Below are 14,748 nucleotides of genomic sequence, written 5' to 3'. Positions count from 1 at the left end.
TTTGGCATTCAGGACCCTAGAAGGGTAGATATCTGTAGGCTTCAGTATTGTGTATGGCATCATGGCAGGACAGAGCTGGAAGAACAAGGGACATCTCACTCAGCCCTCTCTGTTTCCGGGAGGCGTCTGGGTAGTGGGGAGAATACAGGCTTTGGAGTCAGACTTTGAGTTCAGATCTCAGTTCAACTGTTCGCCAGTTGTGTGACCTTGGGCACATTCCTTCACTCCTCTAAGTCAGATTTTAGCAGTCTGTGGTTCTGCATTAAAAAAATCCGCAGGTACTCCCTGGTGAGGAAGGGAGATTCTGTTCATTTCCTGGCATTCCCCAATTGTCTATGCTCTCCCTGGTCATTTTGGTTCTGGTCAGAAGGCATTTTCTTTATCCACTTTTACCCGGATCATTCCCTATAGACTCTGTTCACTCAGTCCTCAAACTTTGCTGCTCTCTGCTGCCAGATTTGGGATCAAGGTCCTGTTAGAAAATGCTGTAAGCATGGCTGGGGCAAAGCTCCTTGTGGTGATGTCAGAACCTGGAATGGAACCAGGTCTACTGACTTTTCATTAATACTTCTTTGCTGCAGTATGTAGCTGCTATGTGTAAATTTGCCAGATTCTGAGGCTGTCCACCCTATACATGCTCCTGGACGATGAAAGCACGGATGTTTTGTTCTGTTTTCATGATGAAACATAGATTTCCTTTGCAAAGGGTGTTACTTAAAGAATGATTCTTGCTGATTAAATTAAAACTCTGAGAAACACCTGTATAGATTGGTTTACGAACCCGAACATCAAGCTGTTGGCTGTGACTTGGTCATGTGTTCATTTAGCAGTATCCTTGTCTCAGACCAATAATACACACTTTTAGGTCAGTAAAATTTCTACTTTAAAAAATGAGGATTAAATATTATTTTGAATGGTTATAAAAATAACATTAAATAAATGTCAATGTAAAGAGAAATTGGAAATACAGAAAAGTATAAAGGAAAAAATGAAAATTGCTCATACCTGTCATGTAGAGATGACCACTATTAACATATTGGTAATTATCTTTTTTACTTAGGTATATAACAATATAAATATATAGTTTGTAGGTAGGATCCTAATGAGTATATAGTTTTATAACTAGGTTTTCATAATATAGCATCAAAATTTCTCATGTCACTAATACTTTTATAGTATAATCTTTTTTCACAATGAATGATATGATTATTTATCTAAACAAAAACAAAAACAGATGTGCAGTACATAGTGATCATAGCTAAAGATAAGAGAGAAAAAGGGACAGGAAGGGTGCATCAAATTTATGACAGTGGTACCTCAAGCACCAGAGCAGTGAGGCCCTCACCCCAGTCCCAGGGCTGGTCAGAGGCAGAGCTGGGAGCTCAGTGCCGCTGTCTGACTCCCAGAATTCAATCACAGCCCACACTTCACTGAGCCACGAGGCACTCTGATCCAGCGCCCCAGGTTCTCAATCACCCCTGAGATTCATGATGGCCAGTTCTTTTTTTGGTCTTTTTATTTCTTAATGTAATTTTAAAAATATTTCAAAATATTAAGGGGGTGCAAATGTTTCTGTTACATGCATACCTTGCATAAAGCTCAAGTCAGGGCTTTTTGTAGGCCCATCATCAAAATAGCACCCGATAAGTAAGTTTTTATCCCTCACCCTCGTCTATCCTCTCCCCTTCTTGGATTTCAATGAACTTTACATCTCTTTGTGCACATCTGTGCCCATCGTTTAACAAGAATGTTAAAGTGAATGCTCATATACTACCACCTAGATTCTATCATTCACCTTTTACAATTCTAGCTCTATCACATATCTATTCATTCTTCCACCCATCCATCAATCAATCCATATTGTTTTTTTATGCCTTTCAAGGTAGGTTGCAACATCAGTACATTTCACCCCAAAATGTCTCAGCAAGCACAATAATTAGAAGTCAATAGTTGTTTATGGTTTTTAAAGGAAAACATTTATCTGAAATATAAAGCAAAAGTCTTAAGTGTATGTTTGCTGGATTTTGACAAGTGTAAATATCTGTGTAAACCAAGCCCTCCCAAGATACAAAGTATTACTATTACCCCCCAAAGTTACTTCTTGCTTCTTTCCAGGAAATGTCCTTTTCCTTCCTAACTTCAGAAGTACCACTGTTCTGAGTAATTTCCACCATAGTTTAGTTCGGCCTGTTTTAGAACTTCATACAAATGTTATCACACAGTATATATACTCCTTTCACTTACCATAATGGTTTTGAGATCTATCCATGTTGTTGTGTGTATCAATAGTTCATTCCTTTTTATTGCTGAGTAGTATTCTATTGTATAAAAATACAAAAATTTGTTTATTGATTCTCTTGTTGGCAAATACCTTGGTTTTTTTCCAGTTTCAGGCTATTAGGGGTAAAGCTACTAAAACATCCTTTTTAGTAGCTTTTTGTAGACATGGCTTCATTGCACTTGGGTAAATACCCAGGAGTGAACTAGCTGGATCATAGGGTAGGTATATGTCTATTTTAAAAGAAATTACCAGGCCTTTTCTGGGATCAATTAGGTCAAGTTAGTTCAAAGAGCTGAAGATCTTCTATATTATTACTGTTTTTGTTTTTCTTGTTTTCATTGTCTAGTTTTTCTCTCATTTTCTTAGAGAGGGATGTTAAATATTCCAACTGTGATTGTGGAATTGTCAATTTGACTCTTCAGTTGTTAGTTTTTGCTTCACGTGTTTTGAAACTTTGGTATTAGGTACATTATTATGCATTTCTGATGAATTACTTCTTTCGTCCTTACTTATTACTCCTTGTCTCAAAATCTCAGCCTCTAGTTCACCACATTTCTCCTTATTCTTCCTAATGGAGGAGTATGCTTAGCCCCTTTTCTTAGCATTAATTCCACTGGCAGCTGTTGGAAGATCTCTCAGAGATTGTCAGAGATGTTTTTCCAGGCAGACAGCAAAGCAAATAATTCTCAGATGTAGAAAGAAAGCCAAGTGACCTCTTGGAGGGTGTTTGTGGAATACCAAAGTGGTGGCTGATTTGCGAGATGTCCTGGTCACTAATATTGTCTGGGAAAGATTGAGTCTTATGATTTATTGGATAATTAGACCAAAATTAATGGAAAGGATTGTTCCAAGAGGGGGAAGTATGTTGTTGGATGTAGTCCTGTCCTTGCTTGCTGATTTTCCTCGCTTAATTAATTAATTCAGGAACCGTCTGATTGACTAATTGTATATCCTTAATTTTATAGTTGGCATTGCTGATGAGATGATGTATGTTGAATTACTGTAAGCTAAAAGTTGTTATGCTTTTGATTTCGATTCATCCTAATGAAACATGTTCATGTTTTACTGGGCTTGAGCTAAATCATTACATTAGTGGAACTGCCATCAGAGATTGCTGTAAACATTTCCGTTACACTAATTGCCATGATTTAGTCCAATTCTATGAAAAAACTAAAGAGCAAAATGACCCTCTTATAGACATTAGTTTTTTTGTTTTTGTTTTTCTTAGAACACAAAAATGTACCCATAATTGCCTGATAGACACAGTATTTAATCTACAAAAATGGAATTTTAAAATAAATTGATGACAGTAGTTTGACATGAAGGAGGCATGTTTGATTTTAAGAATGTTGTCATTAATGTTCATAGGGTCATGAGTTGCTGTTACTGTGTGTTGTTACTGCTCTTTAACCTATGGAACTATATTGAAGGCTTAAATAAGATTGAAAGACCAGATTTGTACTGGGAAGTGGGCATATGCTGTGGGACTTTCTCCATAGATAGAATCTTTTTTTGTGGACATACAGGAGGCCACCAGAGAATATAAAAAGGTCATTTCCAATGCCTTGGAAGCATCCCAGGAATTGGTAGGACCTAAATCTTAGTTAATTATCTGTTAAGCCTGGTAAGGTGAGCTTGGGTGTCAGGGATTGATTGAAATATTTAGAGATGTATTGATCATGATTAGGATTTTGCAGCCATCAGGGATTATACTTTGAATAAATGTGATTGGAGGTGTATATGTGATGTTAGCAAAGAATTCCTTCGCTTAAATAAAGAAGGGAAAGAATACTATTTGTGCTTCTTACAAATATCTTGATTCTTTTTCCTCCCATGCTTCCTTTCCTGGAGTCTTCTTCCTGTGCAGTCTCTGTTTTTCCCATGTTGCTTTTTTCTGTCTTATGGGTGTATATCTCATGGTAGGAGCTTTCCTCAGATGTCTGATATGCTCAGTTGTCTGCTCATAGGTGAGACATGAAGATTGGGAGCCTACACAGAGGGATGGGCATGTTCACTGGGAACTTCAGGCTAGGGCAGGAATTCCCCAACTTTCTTGCCCATGGCTCCCCTAGAGTCTCAGTCATTTTTTCACAGCACCTCTGGGCCCAAAGAACTGCCTAATAGTTCTGTTTATGTGAAGTAGTTAGGTCCAAAGAACTTAATGGTAAAAATCTGCATGGTGATCAGCAGAAATTGCTGTGTTTTTCTTGAAAATTTAAATTATCCCACAGTATTCTTATGAGTTCACTGTGGTGCCTCAGGGCACCTTAGTGCACACTTTGGGAAATGCAGCTGTAGGATGACGTGCCCGGTAGGGACTTGTCAGTTGAAAACTTCCGTTTCAGGCCATTTGGCTGGGACTTTGTCTGAGCTATCTGGATCTAAGACCTTTATTTTCTTCATTGGCTTTATGCAATAATGTGGAAATCAGAGATAGTCTTTCAAAAAGACTATCCAATATGGAATTATTTAATCTATCTAAATGAGACTTTCTTTATTGGTGCACTACAACACCACCCACATTTTTGGGGGGTCGAGGTAGAAGGCCACAGAACCTTAATCTCTTGGTGTTGTCTGCAATGGCTCATTAGTCACCTTGTAGGTGTGGATGTTCTTTGCCTCCTGTAGCTACCTAAGCTGTCTCCGTGGTCTGGATGTGGTATGAGGAGGTTGATTGAGGTGAAGCCAGAGCCTCTGGCAAGAGTCTTGGCCTCCCAGGATTAGGAGAGTGGAGGGAGAGCGAGCACCCCTGGCAAGGGTCATCAAGCTGTGAAAACCTGGGGGTTGCACTGAGTGAACCCTAATGTGTTGGTCCTAGATATAATCGGTGCATATGTGCTGTATGCTGTCTCTATACTTCCGGTTGTAGGTTTAGCACAAATACTAATTAGGCAACACTACTATATTTTGAGAAGATGTGGACTCTTCACTGAACACAGGCAGCCCTTGTGGATTGATACAGTGAGGAGCTGTAGCCAGAAGCAGGCATCAGAGTCACAATTCCTACATATAGACACCCCACAGCCTTCCTTTGTTAGGATTTGATCTTGGTCTATTGGATTCCCAGGGAAGATTCATTTTTTTTTTTTTTTTGAGACAGAATATCGCTTTGTTGCCCAGGCTACAGTGAGTGCTGGTGTCAGCCTAGCTCACAGCAACCTCAAACTCCTGGGCTCAAGCAATCCTGCTGCCTCAGCCTCCCGAGTAGCTGGGACTACAGGCATGCGTCACCATGCCTGGCTAATTTTTCTATATATATTAGTTGGCCAATTCATTTATTTCTATTTATAGTAGAGACGGGGTCTTGCTCTTGCTCAGGCTGGTTTCGAACTCCTGACCTTAAGCAATCCGCCCACCTCGGCCTCCCAGAGTGCTAGGATTACACCACGCTCAGCCCCAGGGAAGAGTCTTTTGTTTCCTCACAGACAGTGTGCACTTGGCTCCGAGTAGCCTGGCCATTTCCTTTCTTAGTAAAGGAATTTAAAATATGAAAGAGCACATGGGAGACTACTTTTGTAGGTAGACTTGAAATCATGCTCCAATCCCATTGAGATATTTTTAATTGACACATTGCATTATAATTGTGTGTATTTACAGGGTACGATTTGGTGTTTCGATATATATATATGTTGTATAATGATCTAATCAAGGTAGTTAGTCTATCATCTCATGAAAAAATGCTCAACATCACTAATCAGCGGGGAAATGCAAATCTAAACCACAATGAGATACCATTTCACCCTAGGTAAAATGGCTATTATCAAAAAGGCAGAAGAAAACAAGTGTTGTTGAGGATGCAGAGACAAGGGAACCCTTGCACACTGTTGCTGCGAATGTAAACTAGTACAGCCACTTTGGAAAACAGTGTGGCAGTTCCTAAAAAAATTAAAAATAGAGCTACCATATGATCCAGCAATCCCACTCCTGGGTATATATCAATGGAAATGGAATCAGTATGTAGACAGATACCTGCACTCCCATGTTCATTGCAGCACTATTCACAATAGCCAAGCTATGGAATCAATGTAAGTGTCCCACTACAGATGAATGGAAAGAGAATTTTTCATTAGTGTGACTCTTTCCCCTTTGCTTCCTTTTCCCTTCAGATTCCAGCATGCCAGCCCACAGAGGGCCATGGTCAAGTTCAACTTCCTTGTTTTTTCTACTTCAAGTCCAGCTGAGAGAAAAGGATCTGCATACCGAGTGCATATCCCATTTTCCCACTCAGGAGTTCTTTGGAAACAGAGCCAAAACCTAGCAGCAGAAGTCAGTCGATTTATTCTAACATATGCTTCATGTAACCTGAGATGTTGAAAAGCCCTGCATAGTTGCACTAAATTGAACACACTCAGCAAATCCCATGGTCACCTGACATGTGTAATTTAGACGAGTGGGATTAGTCAGCCTGGGACTAGGCACCTTCATGCATGAATATGGGTGTGGGTTGCCAAGATACCCTCAAGAATGTCCTATGTGCCTATTGAAGCACGAATCCAAAATTAGAAAAATGCAAATGGCTGTTGTGCATGCACACGGTGGCAGGATGGGTCTTTGCCAATTCAGTTGGCTCCCCTCTGACGCCCAGGGCTGCGTCTTCCACTAGGTAAGGAAGCTGTAGGCTGGGGACTGATTAGGAGAAGAGGAAAAGGATTCCATTTGTTCAAAGCGACTGTAAGTCCTTTGGAGGGAGCTGGTGTGCAAGTCTAAATAGATCATAAACGGATGAAGGGATGTGTGTGATGGACAAGAAAGAACAATCCTGATACTATTCAAACCTTCTAGTAGTCAAGAGTCATCAGACCTGCAAATGTTTCATTGGCTTGAACCTCCGCCACATGATACCATTTCACTCTTCCGCTCTTGTAACTCCCATACTCACAGAACATGGGCACCCACTGGAAGCAGACGTCTCCGATTCCCAAGTGAACATAAAACTCTATCCCACTCCATCCTAAACGTACACACAGGTAGAAAGGAGTGTTCCATTGGGGATTCTGCCTGCTTTTGTTTAATTCTTCTGCTAGAGCTTTCTGAGTATATGCGGTAGGATCTGCTCTGCCCTAACTCCAGGGACAGACTTGCAGATCTCTGCAAGTACACACAGGTAGAAAGGAGTGTTCCATTGGGGATTCTGCCTGCTTTTGTTTAATTCTTCTGCTAGAGCTTTCTGAGTATATGCGGTAGGATCTGCTCTGCCCTAACTCCAGGGACAGACTTGCAGATCTCTTTCAAGGAATGCTTGGGTTTTCTTCTAAGTCACAGATTGAGGAGATTTGATATCAAAAGTCATCAAAATTCTGCAGTGTTTTCATGTGTGGGGAGAGTTCTATTCCACCACTGTGGACCGTGTTACCAGCAGGCCTCCTGGCTCATCCGTCCTCCTCCCCGCCACACGGCACGCCGGCAGTGCCCGCAGAGCCCACGGTGCTGCGCGGCTGATCCCGCAGCTCCTCCATCCGGTACGCGCTGTGGAGGGCGGTCAACACCGCCACTCAGGACGTGCCACAACACAGGTCAGAGAAATGAAGGAGATAAAAGAAAGTGATGCGTGTCAGAAATCTATCCTCAAAAGATAATCTCTCCCTAAGAAGGAGAATGACTTTGTGGTCCAGCTCTGGTCTGCAGAAGTCCAGTATTTCAGAGCTCTTCAGCTCATATTCCATGTAAAGGCCTTAAAATGAGGGACTATAGGAAGGAAAAGTCCTTGAAGATTCTGCCTTAAGAATTGCAACGATAATAAACATCAGCAAATGTTTTGTAGGAATATGCGACTAGCCAATTGTTTTATGAATGGTAAGGCCCACACATGGAGTTATTCATTCAAACGACTTGTTTACTGAGTTATTCAGCTAGCTGTGCTGTTTCTATTTTGCTATTCAATGTAGTACCAAGACTGGCCGGTTAAATAGGATGCCTCGCCTTGCCTTGAATGCCGTTATTGAGATTGGTTCGTCAAACTCCTAGTGCATTCTACTGCCATCAGATCAGACACTGTGCTAGGACCTAGGGAATCAGACTTCTTAACAGCCATGGTCTTGCCCCCTAAGAGCTGACAGTTTGGAGGGGGATAGACATGTATGCAGACGGTTTTCAATTGTTTTGGCAAATGTGGCTCTAGTTTTCGCCAGGCCTGGGGGACACTTAGGTGGCCAGTGTGAGTCAGGCAAGACTTCTTGAAGAGCAGGATCCATGCAGTAAATATTTTTGTCTGTACATTCTTGGGGGAAAACTGTTTAAATTACAAAATTAATCTATGTCCAGTTTAGCAGTGTAGAAATGTGTAGGGCCAAACGTGAAATGAGATGAGTCTTAAGGGGTAAGTGGATATGGGAATTCTCCCAATCTAGGATGGACCGAGGGTGGGAGAGTATGAATATGCTTTATAGGTTGAGGGGAAGAAGTCAGGAGGAAGAGAGAGAGAGAGAGAGAGAGAGAGAGAGAGAGAGAGAGAGAGAGAGAGAGAGAGAAAGTGCATGCAAAAGATATCAGAGAGGGGATAAGCAGTGGCCCAAGGCTGTGGAGAGCAGGGCATTAGGGTTACCAGGACAGGTGACGGATTGGCCCTGAGCAGGTACAAGATCAACTTTTCCTCTAAGATTGAGGGAAAGGTGGCTGTGGCTGTCAATGCATTGCCTGTGTGTATGAGCACATGCAGGCTAAAAAGTTAAGATTGGTTACATCTGATTATCATACTGTTCCACATTATTGAACAAATATGCCCATCAATCACCTATTATGTGCCAGGTGCTGTTCCAGGCACTGGAGATACAGCAGTGGACAGATCAGCTCCCCACCTCCTGAGGGCACAGAAAGAATGAAGTGTGCCCTGTGGAAGTGAGGAACTCAGAAATGGCTGCAGCACATTTAGTGATGACAGGTGGCACTACCTTGGCAAGGCTCAGCATCTCGTGATCTCTACTATCCACAGATGTGATGTGAGATCTAACTGGGACTATTTCATCTGTGATCATCTGGCTAGGAGTGAAGTGATGACGATGACAACAGAGGTTTGTCCAGGCTGTGACCTCTTTTCTTAGGACTAGCCTCACCCCTGGGGGGAGGGACCCAACAGACATGTTTGAGTTATGCTGACCTTGGCCATTGCCCAGGTGTGACAGTCAGTTGGATCAGAACTGGACATCTGGCCCAAAGCTGGATCACTCAGATTTGTTTTCCTGGGATTTTGGAATTGGTCCTGAGAGAGCTACTAAATTTCTGCAATCGCTTTAATTAAAGATATGTAAATTCAGGAACTGTGGGAATGGTTGTGCTTGGCTCCATGTATAAAGGAGTCTCAAAAGGCAAGCTAGCTATCAAGCAGAGTCCAATGGATGAAAAAAATAATGAAAAAAGTTTTTTTTTAATTTAAAAAAAGGCAAGCTAGGGAGAAAGAATTGAGGATGACAGGAATGGAGAGAGAGTGCTGAAAGGCCATCTAGCCTGAGAGAGGGAAAAGGAGAGGGGCAGAGAGCATAGTGCCTGCTCTGTGTTTAGACACTAGGAATACTGTGGTGTCAAGATATACAAGTTACCTCCCCTGGAAGCTTCCATTCTGGAGGGAAGAGGTCTATTTTCCTTTAGAAGGTTGTCAACCCGGGGAGGGGACAGCTTTCTGATTCTTGGTCTTGCTCCATTACAGGCCATTTTCTGCTCTGGGTTTCCATCTAACTTGTTTCTTATGCTAATGTGCCCCTCCCCCACCATTGCCCCTGAGCTAGTTCAAGAGTCTCTGTTCCCTGTGCCAGAAGAATCTTGATCAAATAGAAATTTGTCAGTTTTAAATATTTTCACCTGACAGCCCCAAATTAAATATAAATCTCTCCAGATGATCATGAGAGTGCAGCCTCTGTTCTGCTTTAGGTCCCCAGTAACTACCTTTTTGTGGATGGTGATGAATCTGTACAGCCAGCGCCAGGAGCCACTTATGACAGATCTGTAGCAAAGCAGGCTAATGACATTTACGTTACTATGCACTGCACATTGCGTGGACTGATTTAAAAACTCTTTTGTAGAATAACTAATTCCTCTTTTCTATTTTTACTCTTATTTTCCTTTCAATTTATGTAGGGAATTTTTCCCAGTACAACAAAGGACATGACCCATCATCCCCCACCCCCAACCCTTACTGTGTTTCTATATCAGGGAGGCATTTTTATTGTTATTTCAGAGGTAAACAGAGACACAGATGGGTAATTCTCAATCATGTTGTTAGTGCATTAATGGGATCTAGTTCCTGTGTTTTTTGACAGGAAGACCAACTCTTAGCTCAGCAACTGTAAGGACGTCAGCAGTTAGGTTTACCTTGAAATCTGTGATTAATGCTTGAGCATGTGATGAAATCAAGTTATTGTTTTCAAGAATTGAATTGTGAAAACATATTTCATAAAATAAAGTTTTTACAACTTCTTCTATGCATACGTTTCAAAAACAGAAGAAAAATTTAACTGGTCAACTAGCTGACAAATCATTCTTGTCTCCAGTTTAAAATTTTAGGCAAAACTTACAGTGCTGAAAGCTACAGTGGGCATATTTATAACCCTTAATTCTCAACATGTGGGAAGCATTAAACTTCCAAGAACAACTTAAAGCTTGTTTCTGAGTGAGAATTGAATATAATTTTAGAATTTTCTAATGGTCCTTAAGTGTGCGTTTTTCATTTTACCAATGATCAGCTGGTCAACTAGAGAGAACAATTCTTCTTTTTAAAAACTCTGAGTAAAAAAAAATACATATTTTAGGAATATCTATAAATCTTAGGACTGCATTTTAGTAGTGTTCATATCATTAACAAACTTCAAAGGCAAAAAAGACTCTTTGCAAGTAGAATTTTGGGGTCAGCAGTAAAGCTGGGTCTGAGATTAGCTCTTCCATTTTATTGCAACAGTTTTACTCTAGCATTCTTTACTCTTTCAACCTCAAGAAATGAAAGTGAAATTTAGAATAATTCTTAAAACATTTTATTATAAAAAGTTCAAACATACATAAAAGGAGAGTGAATAAATTATGATTCTTCATATATTGATCACTAAACAGTTTTTCTTATTTTGCCATATATGATTTACCAGTCTTCATTTTTTGCTGAAAAGTTTTAAATTCTAAACATTGTGACTTTATCCTCAAATACTTCAGTATGTATCTCTATACAAATAAGGCTTTTTAAATATATATAATCACAATGCCTTATGGCACTCCAACAATAATTCCTTAGTGTCATTTAATACCCTGACTACATTGAATTTTTCCTAATGGTTTTCCAGAATTTTTTAGTTGTTTTATTCAAATTGAGATCCAAAAAAATGTCTGTATGTTCTATTTGACTATATGTCTTTTAAGTCTCTTTAAATCTAGAGCTGTTCTTCCCTACCCCCTTTTTTATTCATACCATTGGCTTACAGAGACTCACTGTCCAGTGGGATGATCCACATTTTGGATTTGCCTGGTGTCTTCCTCATTATCTCATTGTGTTTGTTCCTCTATCTTTTGTATTTCTTTTAACTCTAAAGGGTTTAATATATTTTGGTGTAATGTCTTGGGTTTTGCTTCATATTGTGTTACATAGGGAGGCAAAAAAAAAAAAATCTGGATTATTCTTTAGTGATGCCAAGATTAGTCAGCGAGTTCAGCTGGTGACAGCCAGACCCTTCCATTATAATGTTGTGGTTTTCCTCTTAGGACTAGAAGTCATCTTCCAAAAATATCTAGTTCTTCACTCATCCTTCACTCCTAGCATCCACTGATGTTTATTGCCTGAATCAATTATTATGTTAAAGAGTTACAGAATGATGATTTTTTAGTTCTATCTTTCCTTGATTATGTATGTATTACATATTAGGTGGAATTTTACAAAAAAACTTTCCTTCATCAACTAGCACTATTCAGTTACTCTGAAATATAGTGCATATAATAAAGACAGAATAAAGGTTAAGCCTTGTCATTAATTGTAAATTTTCAGAGTAATAGTCCATTGTTTTTAAAAGCATTGGCTATTTAAAATGCTTAACCAATTGTACCTGTGATATCATTAAGAAAGTGACAAAATCCTCAATTCCTGGGCAGAATCCTATATGTCAAGAATGGACATATAGTGTCAATGTCACATAATAACAAAATAGTCTTACCTAGTTGTTTATGCTTCTACTGGCTTCTACAGAGAGCAAGAGTTTGGTATTTCCTTCTATTAATGCTTGCTGTATTTTAACTACATTTTTGTCAGTTTCTGTGATTCCGAGAGTTGGGATTTCATGGGGAATTATATGTGGGCAAAGGGCTTTTTGGGTTCTAGGATGTTTGCCAGGAAGTTTATCTGTTTTCATACACTGTTGACAATTGCCTTCTTAGCAGGTGACAGGTGTGACCTCTTGTGAAACCCTACCTATTATCAAATGTATTTAAAGACTCTGTGACTATCTTAGCAAGTGTGTAGCAAACTTCATACATGCCTAGTTGCGAGGAGTATTATTTGCATTGGACATGTCGGCTGAAATTCTTGTGTGACCAGCTATTCCCTGCCTTCCACATATGTTCTAAGAAGCTTGGAGAAAAGCATCCTGTGGCCTCTTCCTGAGTGCAGGGATATGAACAGGAAGTAAATCTCTCTCTTCCTTGGGAATTGTAAATGAGGCACATGTGTTCAGTCTGGAAAGATATTCCTTTCCTGTTGGAGCAGTCATAGCAAGAAGTTACGGTCTGGGTCTGTGGAATCAGGATATTAATTCTCAGTTTTTTAAAGGCAGAAGAGAAAGACATCTTAGTGACCTTAGAGACTTTTAAGAGCACTTAAAGGTTACAATCTCCATGGCAACGTGGAGAAAAACAGCATCTTGCTGTACTAATATAGTATATATTCTGGTGTATCATGACTCCCAGCTGGAGCCTAACCCTCGTCCTCCCCCCCCTCCCCCCCGTGGGAGCACTCATGGTGTTCCACCATCGCTTCCCCAGGCACCCTGCTACCGCTGTGGTCCTCAGCAAAGGCCACATGGCACACAGGCCTTTGGGCCCGGAGTCAGAGTGCCTGTGTCTGACTTTACCTCTTAAGGACCATGTGACTTTGATAATTAGTTAATTTTCTCTACATCAGATTCTTCATCTTCATAAAAAATGTCCTGACATTTCTTAGTTATTGTGAGGTTCAAATAAGACAATAGATACAAAGTGCTTGGAAGAGTGTTTAATATTTAGTATGTACTAAATCACGACAGTAGGAAACTACTGTGGTCACTGCAGCTGCCATGTGAGCATGGACCCCAGGAGAAGGGCAAGAAAGAAACAAAGAGCACAGTTCAGAGCCACTGGGAGAACCCAGGAGAGAGGTGATGACAGCTTGGGTCAGGGTGAATTCATAAGCTATACCTTATAAGGCAGAAAATAAACACAACCTTATAGTTGTGAAAAAGTAAACATTTGTTTGGCCCCTACTGCATACGAGGCTGAATGCTAAGCATTTTCCATGTATTTTTTAAAATGTCATCCTTAGGTTGGTCCGAGTGCAGTGGTGTTTACAACTAATTGATCACAACCAGTTACAGATTCCTTTGTTCCTTCTCCACTCCCACTGCTCCACTTGACCAGAAAAAAAAAAGAAAAAAAGAAGAAAAAAAAAGAAAAAAAAAAAAAGAAAAAAAGAAAAAAAAAGAAAAAAAAATAAAATGTCATCCTTACAACCATCCTATGAGGTAAGTATATCATTGTCTATGTTTCATAAATGAGGACAGAGGGTTAAGTCACTGGCTGAAGGTATACAAGGGGCAGCTGAGATTCAAATTCAGGCTGTAAGATGCCAAATCTCTCATTTCCTTTCTTGTTCTCTCCAAGTCCTTAGCAGAATCATGTTTAAATGTTCTTATATAAGTGGTCTCGGCTGTGCCTTGGAGAGTTTGTGAGCGAGTGGGTTGGGGACGGAGCAATAACTGTGCAGTCTCTCCTGAGAGTGGGTGAACCTCAGGACACGGGATTAGGGCTATGGGCTCTGGCTCCTGCCCAAGGGGGGGTCCCTCTCCCTCCTCCGTCATCATCTGCACAGAGTCTGGGCTTGACTTAACCAACGAAGCCTTTGGTTCCCTGACACGTGTGAGCAACTAATTAGAATACAAGAGAGTTGCTGTAATTGAAGTTTGTGCAAAGAGCTAACCCGGGAATTTTTTCTGTCAGAGATATCATAGAACAACTTAAAGTACCTGATTATAAGAGGATAAATGGTGAAACAGGCTTCACGTGTCTATTTTTCTGTAATGGCTTGAAAATTGCTTAATTAAGTCTTATTCATAGGGACTGATTCTCTGGGCCCTTTTGGAATCAAAGAGGCTTATGGTTCATCCACCTCATTTGATCTGATGGCAGATCCTACACCCGTAGGTGTGCAGAGATGCCTCAACTGGCTGCTCAGCTCAGGGGAACTGATGATACATAGACAGGTCTGACCTCGGAGGCTCCGCTGATATTTACCTGCAGTGGCCCTGCAGCTGGTT

The 14,748-nt window shown here is 40.5% G+C and overlaps 1 long non-coding RNA gene across 1 annotated transcript in view; it reads left to right on the top strand.

The window, feature by feature from the left end:
- The window catches only part of LOC142872358 (uncharacterized), a 69,944-nt gene extending 56,090 nt beyond the window's left edge, over positions 1–13,854 (top strand). Inside the window, exon 3 of the long non-coding RNA XR_012920569.1 lies at positions 13,758–13,854. This is a non-coding gene — a long non-coding RNA (uncharacterized LOC142872358). The remainder of the gene's footprint in view (positions 1–13,757) is intronic.
- Positions 13,855–14,748: the final 894 nt, after the last annotated feature.

Source organism: Microcebus murinus, chromosome 8 (genome assembly GCF_040939455.1).
Source record: "Microcebus murinus isolate Inina chromosome 8, M.murinus_Inina_mat1.0, whole genome shotgun sequence".
Taxonomy (NCBI): domain Eukaryota; kingdom Metazoa; phylum Chordata; class Mammalia; order Primates; family Cheirogaleidae; genus Microcebus; species Microcebus murinus.
This window is presented reverse-complemented; position numbering and strand designations above follow the sequence as displayed.